The sequence below is a fragment of the Myotis yumanensis genome, unplaced genomic scaffold (assembly GCF_028538775.1).
Source record: "Myotis yumanensis isolate MYYU_CA2020_CCGP unplaced genomic scaffold, mMyoYum1.0.hap1 SCAF_17, whole genome shotgun sequence".
NCBI classification, from domain to species: Eukaryota; Metazoa; Chordata; class Mammalia; order Chiroptera; family Vespertilionidae; genus Myotis; species Myotis yumanensis.
The window spans coordinates 18,132,232-18,146,733 of record NW_027223768.1 but is presented as its reverse complement, the minus strand read 5'-3'; positions in this window follow the sequence as shown (position 1 = coordinate 18,146,733).

The following is a 14,502-nucleotide window of genomic DNA, read 5'->3' as shown; positions in this document are numbered from 1 at the left end:
GTTTGGGAACTAATTACCTGTGTAGCATCAAGACTGAAAGAAAAATGACAAAATGACTACTGATTACATAGCTCCAACTAGAAATGCAGTATGTTTGAGACAATTCCACTACACCCTCTCCCAAGACACACAGAGAGAAAATAACTCTGATATTCACACTGGAGTCTTATCATTTGCTTATTATGACTTTATGTGGTTTCATGAAAGGGGAGGGACAGTCATTGTGTCACAGTATTTGTAAAATGGGGAAGAAAGATGAGGAAGCCATAACTCCTGGAAAGCTACAGCCCAAGTGAGGAATAAAACTCAGGGGATGCGGGGACGTTGGGGAAATTCCTCCAAGGCTGGAAAGTGAAAAACAACGACATCAGATTTCAAATACATGATTTGCAGCCCATTTGAGTCAGTACAGAAAAGAGTGCTGGTGTCAGAGTGAAATATTTGCATTCACAATCCTCTCTTACAGCATTTCATTTATTTGGACAGGGGTTTTTTTGTTGTTGTTTTTTTTTAATTTACAATCCGGAATGAGAGAGGGCCCTTCATTGTAAGATTGTTTCCACTTGTTCTAGGTTTGATAATTTTCATGAAAAAGTTTGGAGGATAAAGAAAACCTGAATGACACAAACAAAGCCATGGACACAGCCATGCAGAAGCCATGGTACATACTGGGTGACAAGTGACTCATGAGAGGGACAGACCCGGTGCTGCAGGGAGCCAGCAGCGCCACCTTGTCAGAAGAGGTATCTGGGGGTGAGCCTATGTGTCAGGCCTCCAAGAGTGGAGGGACTGGACCCAGGAAGCTGAGGCAGGGCTGGGAGGACGGCCAGCCCCATCCCCACCTCCAGCCTCGACAGCAGGAGAGCCTAGGATCCCAGGGAGGACTTTGGAGGGCCCAGTGGTCCCACTGTAAGAGGTGTCTGAGTCCAGGGCCAGGCTGGTTTAGGGACGTGGCCTCCAGTGCCCAGGCCCTGAGTAGAGGGTGTGCTGAAGCGCAGACCTGGCGGCAGGGAGGCCCGCAGAGGCCTCTGCTTGCCCCAGAGCAGCTGTGAGCCGAGGAGGCCTTGCTCTCCCTGCCGGAGGCCTCAGGCCCCCCTCACTGACTTATTTGGAGTGAAGTCCTGATGAAAGTGTCTTCCAATTCATTTGTGTTCAGAGTGCTGCTGTGAGTTTTCCCATTAAGTGCTTGTCAGGCTGATGAGGCTCCCTCGGGGGGGGGGGGGGGGTGGCGGGGGGAGCGTGCAGAGGGAGGTCTCCTTGTCAAGTTCCAGATCCATGTCAGGGGGAGCCTTGCCTTTTTACCCCGGGGGTGATGTGCGCCCAAGAGTTAGTGTGGATGGAGCCTGTCGCCTGCCTGGTCCTGGGATGACAGTGGACAGGAGCACTGTCCTACAGACTTCCTTCCCCGAGGAGATGACCATGTTTCTCCTCCGTCTTGCTGATGTGGTAAATCACATCGATTTTAAATCTGGTTTCTGAGTTGCATTTCTCAGGGGTCCCCTAGTTAGTCTTTTGCATTTTCCTTGATATGTGCAGTTGGATTCCATTTGCTGGTTTTTTTGTTGAGGTTTCTAAGATATTTTTCTCAGTTCTTCATTGGACTTTTGGTTTTAAAGGATAATTACTCTGGATTTATATGTCAATCATTCTGCAATATACTTATAACTCCCGATGCAGGGCTGAATGACTCACTCTGATGACCTTCACTTCCACTAAGCTCTAAGTCCATTATATCTGAGAACATCTCCTACACAAACAAAGTGTCCTCTCCCATAACATCTAAACAGGAATTTTCTACAAGCAATTTAACAAAGTCGTCCATGGTGTTGCAGTTGCTTTTTTCATATATTTGGTATTCACTTTCTGCAATACGCATCAGCTGCCTTCGGATATAGCCTTGTAAACCCATGCTGTAAACCTTGGCCCCCATATTCCGAGCGTGTCAGCCTTTCTTGTACACTGGTTGAATCAGCTCATTTACCTTTTTAAATGCGGGCTCCATGTCTAGATCTCCTAAAGGCACTATATTTCGAAGTTACTTAAGACCTTTCTGTATTGCTTTTCTCTGGAGCTGCTTTTGCCACCCGTCCCTGACAGAGATGACTTCCAAGTAGCATCTAGCTCAGCGGTTCTCAACCTGTGGGTCTCGGCCCTTTTGGCGGTAGAACGACCCTATCACAGGGGTCGCCTAAGACCATCCTGCATATCAGATAATTACATTACAATTCATAACAGTAGCAACATTACAGTTATGAAAATAATTTTATGGTTAGGTCACAACATGAGGAACTGTATTTAAAGGGCCAGAAGGTTGAGAACCACTGACTAGCTGAAGGCCTATTGCCTAAGCTACAGGTGGAGGGCTCCGTTCCTTATCTGCGCCAAAGGTGAAGTCCTCTGACCACATGCACACCCACTTGGCCATCCCCCTCCCCTGCTTCTCACTGTCACTAGGCCTAGAAGCCAGCAAGATTCTATTTGGACAGTTTTCCACTAAAGATAGATCTTTACTTCCTTCCTCATAGTGGCACTCTCAGGTGTAAGTAGGAAGTGATAAAGGTGGAGAAGTTATAATTCAATGTTCTGATGAGAACTAAAGCTTTGTGAGACTATTTGAATGGGGATAGTCAATCTCTTACATAGCTCTAAGAGGCTCCAGTGAGATCATCCACTCCTCTCTGAAACCAAAGGCCAACTAGACAAAATATTAACAGCTTTACCTTAAGAATCATAATCCTTCACACTGTCCCTGTGAACGGCAGACACTAGATGACAACTGACCCTTTTGCGCCTTTCAGCGCTGCCCCTGACTCAGCTCCCGCATCCCCCTGAGGTAGCCTGCCAATCAGCCTTCTCTTCTGAGCACCAGGGTTTCTCTAGCTCCTCTTCCTATCCTAGGCCTCTGCCTCCTACAGGGGGTGCTATGCTGTGTTTCAGCCAGTAGTATGTCTACATACTACCAGGCATCTCCTCTGACTTCCAGTGTTCATTTTGAAATGAGAATGTGTGAAGTAATTAGGTACAAAGAAACAAAAGTTATTCAATAACCATGAAACAGTAAATTAAAATATCATTTCTGTGAATTTTATAATTGAACACACTTTCTTTTTGGATCTGTAAAACAGTGCATCTAAAATTTCCTTTTTAATTAAAGAAAATACATGAGAATGCATAATATTTTTGAAAAAATCAATGAACCCAAACACATAGAGAAGAGAATTTACAAGTTAATTTTACAGTGAACCTACAGTTACCTCCATTTTGTTTTAATTTTATTGCTCTGTTATTTCTGGCATTTGGAAATACAAAATAATCAACAATCAATTTTTTTTCAAGTCATCAGTCTGGTCATTCAGAATCACATATATCAGACATTCACACAGGAATAAAAGTCTCAGAAAATACACCGAATATGGATTGATCCCCTAGAAGTTTAATTTTGTCATTTGGCTTTTTCTAAAATGGAAGTCTCCAAAAATGATATAACTAATAATTTCTTTCAGTGGTATACTTATTCAGGAGCATTTACGGCACGTGAACTTTAGAAGAAACTGCCATATATATGTGAGGAGTGAGTACGGGTAGAGGTCAATTGGCACATCTGTGGGGGCCGCCCCACATAGATATTTTGACACCCTATTAAACATTCTGAAAATCCCATAGGCCTTTAAGCCTCCCATACAGTCGGATCTGAGACAGAGGTGAGTTTCCTGGCATTACCCACCAAAAAAAAGAAGAAGAAGAAGGTCTGTGTGGGATGAGGGGTAATTGACAAGTATGACTGGAGACTTGGGGGGCAGAGTAGTCAAAGCTGTGGTTTAACTAACAATTTCAGTTTTGAGTTGCTGGGGCCCCCCTAAGCTAGAAAAGTGGTATCTGGTGGAGAAAATCTGCCAGGCACTGGCTCTGAAGACCTCCCACCAGACCCTCAGATCATCCTTAAGCAGGAAATGCTCTGATAGAATTGCTGATGTGTCAGAGTCTCCCACCAATTTCTTAAAGGCCAACTTTTAGAGTTGGTATCCGGCTTCTCTGTTGATCTTTAGTTCTCCATCTAAATTTTCTTCACTCCCTCCCCAAGTCTAATTAATCAGAAAAATAGTTTAGTCTATATGACTTTTAGCATTTTTTTTCTTGGAGTACATGAGTTAGAGTTTTTTTATTTATAAGTACATATAATCCATTGTCAGACTTTACTCATTCTCCAAGATTCAGTTCAGGTTCCACCTACAGTATAAAGCTTCCTTTAACTACCCCCGTAGCTAGGCATCCATTCTTATGTTGTTATTGAAGTTTATGAATATCTTTATTACATCAAAATTTATAACATATCTATCTCCTTGAGGCAAAAGCCATGTTTCATTGATGTGATATCTTTGTTCCTTGATTGATTCTAAACTCAATATTTCTTGGGGGAATAAAATAATAAGAAAGAATATGGGAGGATGGATAAAAGAAAAGGGAAATTACTTTGTTATTATATATTCAAACAATTATTTCTAGATGAAAAAAATTCAGTCATCTTATGCTCACATAAATAGTTACTGGAGTGAACCAAAATGTACCTTTACACAATTATAGGAGAAGGAGTAGGTCAACTTTTTTTCCTATGAGGCCATATCTCAGAAGTAGTTGTTTTCTTGGAGATGCCTCAGATCACCATGTCTGGGGATTCTGTAGTTCCTTTCCCAGGTAAAAAGACCAGGCTGTCTTCCCAGGCTAAAAGCTCTTAGGACTGGCCCAGGATACGTACCCCAGTCCTCCAAATGAACAGAAGTTTAAAGCACTTGTTCAACAAATACTCACAAAAGTGACTGAATAAAAAGTCAATTGTGCAGAACAAAATTACAATCCTACTCAAGGGAAAAAACATAGCCCAACTGCTCTAGAATGGCAGAGCAAGCCTGGGCTCAACTCTTCAAGGCAGAACTGCTGACCAAGGCTCTTCCCAGGAACAATGAATTCACAGTGAACAAATAGCTGGTTTTAGCAGAACTGAAACACACACACACATGTTTTGAATGGGAGATCATAGCGGAGTGATCTTCAAAAGTCACTTTACTATGAATATAGACTTCTGCTCTTCTGAAGACAACTGAACGGAACCAGAATTCTAGCCCGGCTGTTGGCCAAAAATAGATAAGTGACTTTAAACAAGTCATTTCAGTTTTCTGTGCCTTGTTTCTTCATCTCTTCAAGGGAGATCATAATCTCTGTTATAGCTCAGGGTTCAGTTTAATCTCCTAAGAGTTATCTAACAGCAGTTCTTGATACATAGATAATCAAGGGAAAACGTGGAATAAATAAAATGGAGTGGGACAGAACAAACATCCTGCTTTAATTTTTCTGCATTTGAAGCAACTTAATTAATCAAAGAGTTCACAGTCATAGACAGGGGTTCTTGACCTGGAATCTACAAACAGAATTAAAGGGAATCTATGAAATCAAATTGAAAAAAATATATACCATTATTTTTGCTAACTTCTAACTAAAATTTAACATTTCTTTTTATAACCAATGCAGGCAATAAACTCATTTCACTACTAGTAGCAGTAATTGTGACCTTGTTCTCAACTAAAATCACAGATATTTTCATATTTTCACAGTCTTTGAAGATGTTGTAAGCTACTAAGATGGTGGATACCCAAGATCCACTTACACTCATGACCACTGAAGTTACACTGGTAATTAGAGCCACCAGTTAATTTTATGTAATGCATTAATAAAGAAGTACATATATTACTAGCACATATTTGGAATTTTAGAAATATTTAAATAAATATATTTAAGTATAATTGGTTTCCTTCGTAATCCTATGTGCTTTAGTCTATAAATTTTAAAACATTCTGAGACGAGATTCATGCTCTTCTCATGATGGCCAAGGGAGTTTGTGTCATAGAACATTAAGGACCTCTGGTCTGAAGAGAATTCAGACAGGCACACAGCTCCTATGCCAGCTTGGCTGAAGTGTGGTGACTATCTTTTAGTGAAAGTGTGGTTTCTAACCTTCTATCTGCTTCTCTGAGCTACTCTGGATCCTTCCAATACGTTCCTTTTCTGTTTATATCATCTAAAGTTCATATCTATTAAGTGCAAGCAAGACTCTCAACTACCACAGCAATTACTTAGTATTTGCACACTATGATTTTAATAAGTATACTTCATAGAAAAAGCATAAATAGCTATCATATGCTAATCAAAAATATTACCAGTTTAGCCCTGGCCAGTTTGGCTCAGTGGATAGAGCGTCGGCCTGCGGACTCAAGGGTCCCGGGTTCGATTCCGGTCAGGGGCATGTACCTTGGTTGCAGGTACATCCCCAGTGGGAGGTGTGCAGGAGGCAGCTGATCTATGTTTCTCTCTCATTGATGTTTCTGGCTCTCTATCCCTCTCCCTTCCTCTCTGTATAAAAATTAATAAAATATATTTAAAAATATATATATTACCAGTTTAATAAGTTTTGTTATTGAATCTCATCGGCCCTAACAGATGCTACCACCTACCTTATAGCAACTGCTAAACGACAGGCAAACCTAATGAGAATTGAAAATGGAATTGCCACATGAAGTGGCAGCAGTGTTTATACACTTATAAAATATAAACTGTCTTGGATAATTTACCTTAGTAATGATATGATGTATCTTACTCCACTGTTGGGCTTTTCTTATCATTCCCTTGCTATCGTCCAAATGACTAAGGTAATAGTCAGTGATTGATGGCTCAGACATGTAGAATTAAAGGGTAATTATTTTGCTCTTTCTTCAACCCAGAAGGCTTTACTTACTGAGTAAAAAAGAGGCAATCTCAATGCAGCACTCCCATGGCATGAATAATCAAGAGCAAAGCTCAGTTGAGATTCTAAAACAGATGTGGAAAATAGGTTTCACCTTCCATGCCCACTGGGATCTGGTGGCAGTGGTTGCCTGAAGTGTCTTAAGATTGCTATAAGGAATTGATTAAAAATGCTTGTAAAGGGCACAGAGGTGGTGACATGAGTGCTACGTATCCTCCATCCTAGCTCTATATATTTTCATGAAAAATTACCCAGATGGAACCACACAGCAGAGTTAGACTAGAAGAAAACCCTCTGTCCATTGGCTGATTTTTTAAAATATATTTTTATTGATTTCAGAGAGGAAGGAGAGGGAGAGATAGAAACATCAATGATGAGAGAGAATCACTGATCAGCTGCCTCCTGCCTGCCCTCAACTGGTGATCAAGCTGGCAACCTGGGCATGTGCCCTTGACCGAAATCCAACCTGGGACCCTTTGGTCCACAGACAGACGCTCTATCCACTGAGCCAAACCAGCTTGGGCAATTGGCTGATTTTTTATGAGTTCCATTTTTATTCTTAATAGGCCTGCCCAGATTTCTTAGGTCCAATATCATGAGCTATTAGTAGACATGAGAATTAAAAACATAGTAATAGTAAATAAACCTTTGAAAACTTTCCCATGTGTACCAGCTGACCACATGTAAATAAAATCATTTGAGTCCATCCATAAATTCTGGGCTCTTTAGCATCATCATCACTCCAAATGGTGAGTGAGAATAAAGACTTCAAACACTGGCAAAGATTCAAAACCAAATGCCTCTTCCTAGCTTACCATGCTTGAAGAGATGACACATACCAGTCCCAGGAACTAGTGACAAGCTACACTAGTAAACACTCTGGTGCTGGTGGCCTCGGGTGTTTCTTCTTTCTAGTCATAGAGTCCTTTTGAGCAAGGGTCACTCTTACTCCCAAGAGGAAAGTTCACATGACTCACTCTCAGAAACTGAAAGTACACCATGTCCACATGAGCAGAACTGCCTACTATATAACCACAAAACCACATCAGAAGTCAGCTACTTAAGAAGGAAAAGAGACAGTGGGCTGAACAAACTCTCCCCTCGTTCCAGACGGCCAGCCTTCCGGACAACCCGCAGGCTCCTTGCCTAGGCAGAGCAAAAGACAAATGTCAACAGCAAGTGTAGTTGGGGTCCTTAGCTTCTGGTTACTAAACTCTGAGACTAAGACCCTCCCAAGGCCCCGTGGTGAAGCAGTGAGGTTTTAGTCTCATTCCTCTTTCCCTTCCTTTGGCACATTCTCCTAGTGTTTATCCTCTTCCTAAACATCCAGGCTCTCTCACCAAACCTAGTGTTGCCTGATGTGCAGGAGGGTTTAAGGGTCCTCCCTCTGAATGGGATGCTGCCAGGATTCTATGATTCAGTTTCCTAATAATTCTTACCTAGAAAGTATGAGTGCTGATGGCTAAAGCTTTAATTAGAAATTATCAATCGCTCACATTAAACAGAATAGGAGCATATTTGGCCATTTTTGTGGTAGCTTTTGGTCATTTTTGTGTAGATGTTGTGGTTTTGTGCTTACGGAGATGTGATTGTGGAATGGTATTGTTTGCTTTGCTCCACTGTGGTCACAGAGTGACCCTGTCAGATATCCGTGTCTGAAATTCTTTCTGCTTAACAAGCGAATGCTAAGGCCTGGCCATGCGTGCAGGGCCAGCCCAGCAACCTATGGTCTGGTCCTCCAGTACAGACTCAGCTCCTTCTAGTATAGACCCTCTGCCCCACCTCTGGCTTAAAACTGTGGTGTTTCACCCCGCTGGCGTGGCTCAGTGATTGAGCCATCGACCCATGCACCAAAAAGTCACGAGTTCAATTCCCAGTCAGGACACATGCCCGGGTTGTGGGCTCCATCCCCAGTGGAGGGCATGCAGGAGGCAACCAATCAATGTTTCTCTCTCATCAATGTTTCTATCTCTCCCTCTCCCTCTAAAATAAATAAAAACATTTAAAAAAAAAACACCACTGTTGTGTTTCCCATTCCCTCCTTGGAACAAGTCATGCTTTCAAATTGCACAAACTAAACAGAAGAATTCATCTCAATTAACAAGAGTTAAATTTTGAACCAAGGTGGTTGGAGCTATGTCTTGTATGTACATTATAATAGTGACCTTTTAGAGACAAAAGCTGACCCCAGATAAGCTATGATGGCAAGACGGAGCGAAACTGTGAAGAGGATACAGGATTTCAGTTAAATCAAGCAGGCAACTGGCTCTGCATACTGAGCTGGGTCTGCATTTCATACCCACAGCTGAATGTCCAGGTAACTTCTGGGCTCATTCGTGTCACCCCCTATGACTGCACAGCTCTGGAGTCCCTACCCTCACTTAGAATCTCCGCTCCTTGGCTGACTAGTTTTTACATGGAGATGTTGTTTGAATTCATACTGGAACTTGACTTGCCTACCTTAATTAGTTGTTTTCAGAATGACAAGGACTGTTATGAACAAGCCACCCTCTTGCTTGTCTGCAGGCTCCCTGCAGGCTGGCACAATCCTGAAGCCTTGTCACTTCCCTTCATAATGCTCTTCTGCCACCTGGTGGACATTCATAATCAAACAGGCCCCTAGGGTTAATTGACTTTTAACTTTTGCCCATCTTCACTCACCTGGACACAGGAAAGAGGACATCACTGTCTGTCCAAGACACCCCAGAGACATCTAGTGCTCCCCAAGTATTTCTAAATAAGCCCACACCCTTCCTCCTTGTCCTAAGCTGCAGGACAACAGAGGGAAACCACAGTTTGAGATGAATCCAGTTCCTTGTTAAGAGCCCACACACACTGACACTAGAAAGAAAATGAGAATTACAAAGAGCTTCTGAAGGGCCACGGTCAGCCCTAAGGGGTAAGTGAAGCTCATTCCTAAGAAGTTTTGGTGCATCTTCACAGTTTTGTCTATAATTTGTCTTAATATAGAAATGCTATGGCCACATTCATAACAAAAGAAACCAAAAAACAAATATCCCTCTGTTTATCTTCTGCTGACAATTGACCAGACATCTGATTTGCTCTTGAGATAATATATTAATATCTCCACTTCACAGATTACAAAACTAAGGCACAGGGATGCTAAGCAATGTGTCGAGTTACGGGAAGAGCTGCGATTGATCCTCAAAGAGTGTGGCTTCAGAACCTGTGCTTTGCTACTCTTATTCTGCCACCTAGAGACTGATCACTGGCGGTGAGGGGTGAGGCATCCTATCTCCTTCCTGAGTCTGCATCCCATGCTTCTCCAGAGTCCATTTCTCAGGTTCACTAGTGCCTTGGGCCGGATTCCCAGCCTCTGTAGCCTCAAAGAACATGGAATACCAATCCCCCTTTCTCTGCAGCACAGACTATAATAAAGAGTCATCAAGAAAAACACAAAATCTGCCCTAACTGGTTTGGCTCAGTGGATAGAGCATCAATCTGCAGACTGAAGGGTCCCAGGTTCGATTCCCGTCAAGGGCATGTACCTTGGTTGCGGGAACATCCCCAATAGGGGGTGTGCAGTAGGCAGCTGATCAATGTTTCTTCCATCGATGTTTCTAACTCTCTATTCCTCTCCCTTCCTCTCTGTAAAAAATCAATAAAATATATTTTAAAAAACACATTTTTAAAAGAAAAACACAAAATCTAAATTCTCCCCCAGTTCTAACTAATAAGAAATAATAGCCCTAATCGGTTTGGCTCAGTGGATAGAGCGTCAGCCTGCAGACTGAAGGGTCCCAGGTTCGATTCCGGTCAAGGGCATGTACCTTGGTTGCGGGCACATCCCTAGTAGGGAGTGTGCAGGAGGCAGCTGATCAATGTTTCTCTCTCATCGATGTTTCTAACTCTCTATTCCTCTCCCTTCCTCTCTGTAAAAAATCAATAAAATATATTTTTTTTAAAAAGAAATAATTTTTAAAATATGGATGTTGATAGGTAAGCAGAATATTTAAAAGAAAACCTCAAACCTCAAAGCAGCAATACATTTTTTAAAATAAATTTTGAAAACCAAAGTAACTACTGGATGGCATTTTCTGTGCACAAATGACCCATTGGTTTCATTAAAAAGCTCACCCTGATATACTAGAGACATGAGAAGGACACCAGGAGTGGAGGGCTTGCCTCCCAACTGCCTCTCCTGACTGACCAGCTGGTGGCTCTCACATAGAGGAGAAGGCAGCTGGGAGAACTCCCCAATGAAAAGGGCTGGGAATTGTCACTCTGAGAGACACTTCTAGAAGAACCTCTGTACACATGGAAGAGGAAAGAAGGGACTCCCTCAAAGGACACTTAGGTCTGGATCTAGGCCACTGCGGAGACCAGGAAAGGGACCCACAAACGACTCTCAGGAAGAGAGGTCAGAAAGCGACTGTTTTGATAGACCAGTGATGGCAAACCTATGACACTCATTTTTTTGGTTGATTTTTCTTTGTTAAATGGCATTTAAATATATAAAATAAATATCAAAAATATAAGTCTTTGTTTTACTATGGTTGCAAATATCAAAAAATTTCTATATGTGACACGGCACCAGAGTTAAGTTAGGGTTTTTCAGAATGCTGACACGCCAAGCTCAAAAGGTTCGCCATCACTGTGATAGGCTCACTTGGTGCTTTGTAAACCATGAATCACTGCCAGCACTTAAAAATCAGGAAATTTCACGTAAGTTTATATTTCTGACTTTTCTTGAAAAAATTGGGAAATTTAGTAATTCTGCGCTCATATTCCCACATGCAAAAAGCCAAGTTCTTTGAGGCCTTCAGAGGAGCCATGTTTGGCATGGTGTCCACCTAGTCAAGGTCCTCAGCTTCCCTCTGGGACCCTAGAGGCATCTTAGTCTTTGGCTTCTGACTCAGTAGTAGCTGTGCAGGCCCTGGGAAAGCTACTGTAGCTAAGCTGACAGCCCACCTAGCATTCGGCTCATCATGGACTGGGGCATGGCCACAGGAATCAACGACAACACCAGGACTGTGGCCCTTCACCCCTCTTAAGAACTCCTATAAGTCCATGCCAACTTAGCTTCCCAACTTTTTCCTTCATATGTCCTACATCACAGAAACACCTCAATATTTACTGTTCGCTAAATATTCTTCCCAGACTTGTACCCTCTATTTGAAATGCCTCCTCCTTCACCAACCTCCCATCTCTGTATGTACAACCTGTACTCATTCTTCAAAATCAGCTCCAACTGTACTTCTGTGACACTTTCTCTAGTCTCTGTAGTCAAAATTGACCCCTCCCTCCTGTCTTACCATAACATTTGTTTACATGCTTACTGTAGAATTAGCATAATCTAATTTATCCTATAGTCTCTCTTTCTGCTAACTTGAACTCCAAAAAAGCCAAAATTTCCTCTTATTTAACTTGAGCCCCACCTCCTCTCCATTCTTCATGGTCCCAACAAACAACCTTACCCATAGTAGATTATCAAAAGTTATGTATCTATTTTTTAAAGATCACTAAATGGGCATTGGCTTCTACTGCCATCTGGTGACCATACTGTGGAAATATGACTAAATGTTGTAGGAACCACAAACATTCCCAATCCATCTATCCATTTTATTTCTTTTTCTTCTTCCTTCCTTCCTTTTTATTTTTTCCTTTTCTAGTTTCTCTTCTTTTTTTCTTTATTTGTTTATTCATTTATACTTTTATTCAACAAAATTTTTTTATCATCTTCTAAGTGACAGGCACTGGGAACAATTAAGAATCTATGCATATGTGAAGAATTATAAAGGATTCCTGCAGCCAGCCAACACAGAGCAAGCCCATTACAGCCTATACCTCCTACGGATGATTTATTAATATTATTGATTTGCATTACAACTGTAAACCTACTGTTGCCCACCCATATATGTGTGTGTGTGTGTGTGTGTGTGTGTATATATATATACACACATATATATACATACTAGAGGCCCGGTGCACAAAAATTTGTGCACTGGGGGGGGGGGAAGTCCCCTCAGCCCGGCCTATTCCCTCTTGCAGTGTGGGACCCCTCGGAGGATGTCCACCTGCTGGCTTAGGCCCGCTCCCCCGGGGAATCGGGCCCAAACTGGCAGTCAGACATCCCTCTGGCAGCCCGGCAGCCCTTGGGGGATGTCCACTTACCAGCAGGGAGCAGACCTAAGCTGCAGTCGGACATCCTTAGTGCTGCTGAGGAGGCAAGAGAGACTCCTGCCACCACCGCTGTACTGGCAGCCATCAACCTGGATTGTGGCTGAGCAGAGCTCCCCCTGTGGGAGCGCACTGAACACCAGGGGACAGCTCCTGTATTGAGCATCTGCCCGCTGGTGGTCAGTGTGTATCATAGTGATCAGTCATTCCCAGTCTTTCTGCTGTTAGGGTCAATTTGCATATTACCTTTTATTATTTTGGATATATTCGATATACACACATACATACAGAGGACCTTTATGCTGAAAACAACACAACACATTTTTAAAAATCAAGAGACCTATATAAATGTGGAGATATGCTCCATTTATGGACTGGATATTGTTAAAATGTCACATCTTCCCAAAATGATGTATAGATTCAACAAAAGCCCAATCAGAATCCCAGCAGGATTTTTATAGAAATCAAGCTGATCCTAAAATTTACAAGAGAAAACAAAGGAACTAGAATAGCCAAAACAGTTTTGAAAAAGAATAACATCTGAGTTTCAAGATTTACCACATAGATCAGCAATTCTCAACTAATGGTGCTTTTTCCTCTCAGGAGGTATTGAGCAATGTCTGGAGATTGTTTTGATTGTCATGGCTCAGGGGTGTTCTAGCATTTAGTAAGGAGAGGCCAGGCAGCTAAACATCCTATGGAGCCTCCCACAACAACTACCTGGCCCCAAACACCAACAGTGCTGAGGCTGAGAGTCCTGCTAGAAAGCTAGAGAAGCAAAGCCAGCGTGCTATTGTCTAAGGGTAGACACCTAAGTCAGTGGATGAGAATAAAGTCAAGACATAGATCCACACATGTCAATGTAAGAACCATTCAGACCTGTGAAGACTTTTTGTTAGTTTATTTGAGCCAAACTGTCAACTGTTGCCGGGAAGCAAAATCTCAACAGATTGAGATAATGCTCCAGAGAATGACAGTTTTGCACCTTATCTGATACATTACAATCAAAAGAGCAGACACAAGTGAAATCCAATGATGACAGATTAAGGAGATGGAAGAAAGCAAAGCAAGGAAACCTTTGGGACTGGATGAAACGTAAAATGATAGACACACACTTCTTTTACATAGGTGGGTTCAGGATAGTTAACAGTCAACAATTAACTCAATGACAACGAGGGCATCTGTGATCTCCACAGAGCAGTGCCTGTGCTTTGAGGAGTCCATATGTTACAGTATACGCAAAAAGACAATAGACAGGCTCAGTTAAGATAAAGATTCATCTTTGTCAGGAATGATGCCAGCTTAGTACATGGCTACCTGCCATAAACTGCTTTTAGTTTAAAAAGTTTTAATTTGAGACTATCCTTGTGGTTACTTTAGGTCTCTGAGTTTGTAAGGTCACCACACAGGCCTTCCCTAAGCTAATCAGGTTCGTATATGGCCCCTTTTTGTCCACACATATAAAATCAACTGATTTTGGCAAAGGTGTAAAGTCAATTCACAGGAGAAACAATGTTCTTCTAATAAACAGTGCTAGGAAAATTGTACATTCATATCCAGAAAAATGA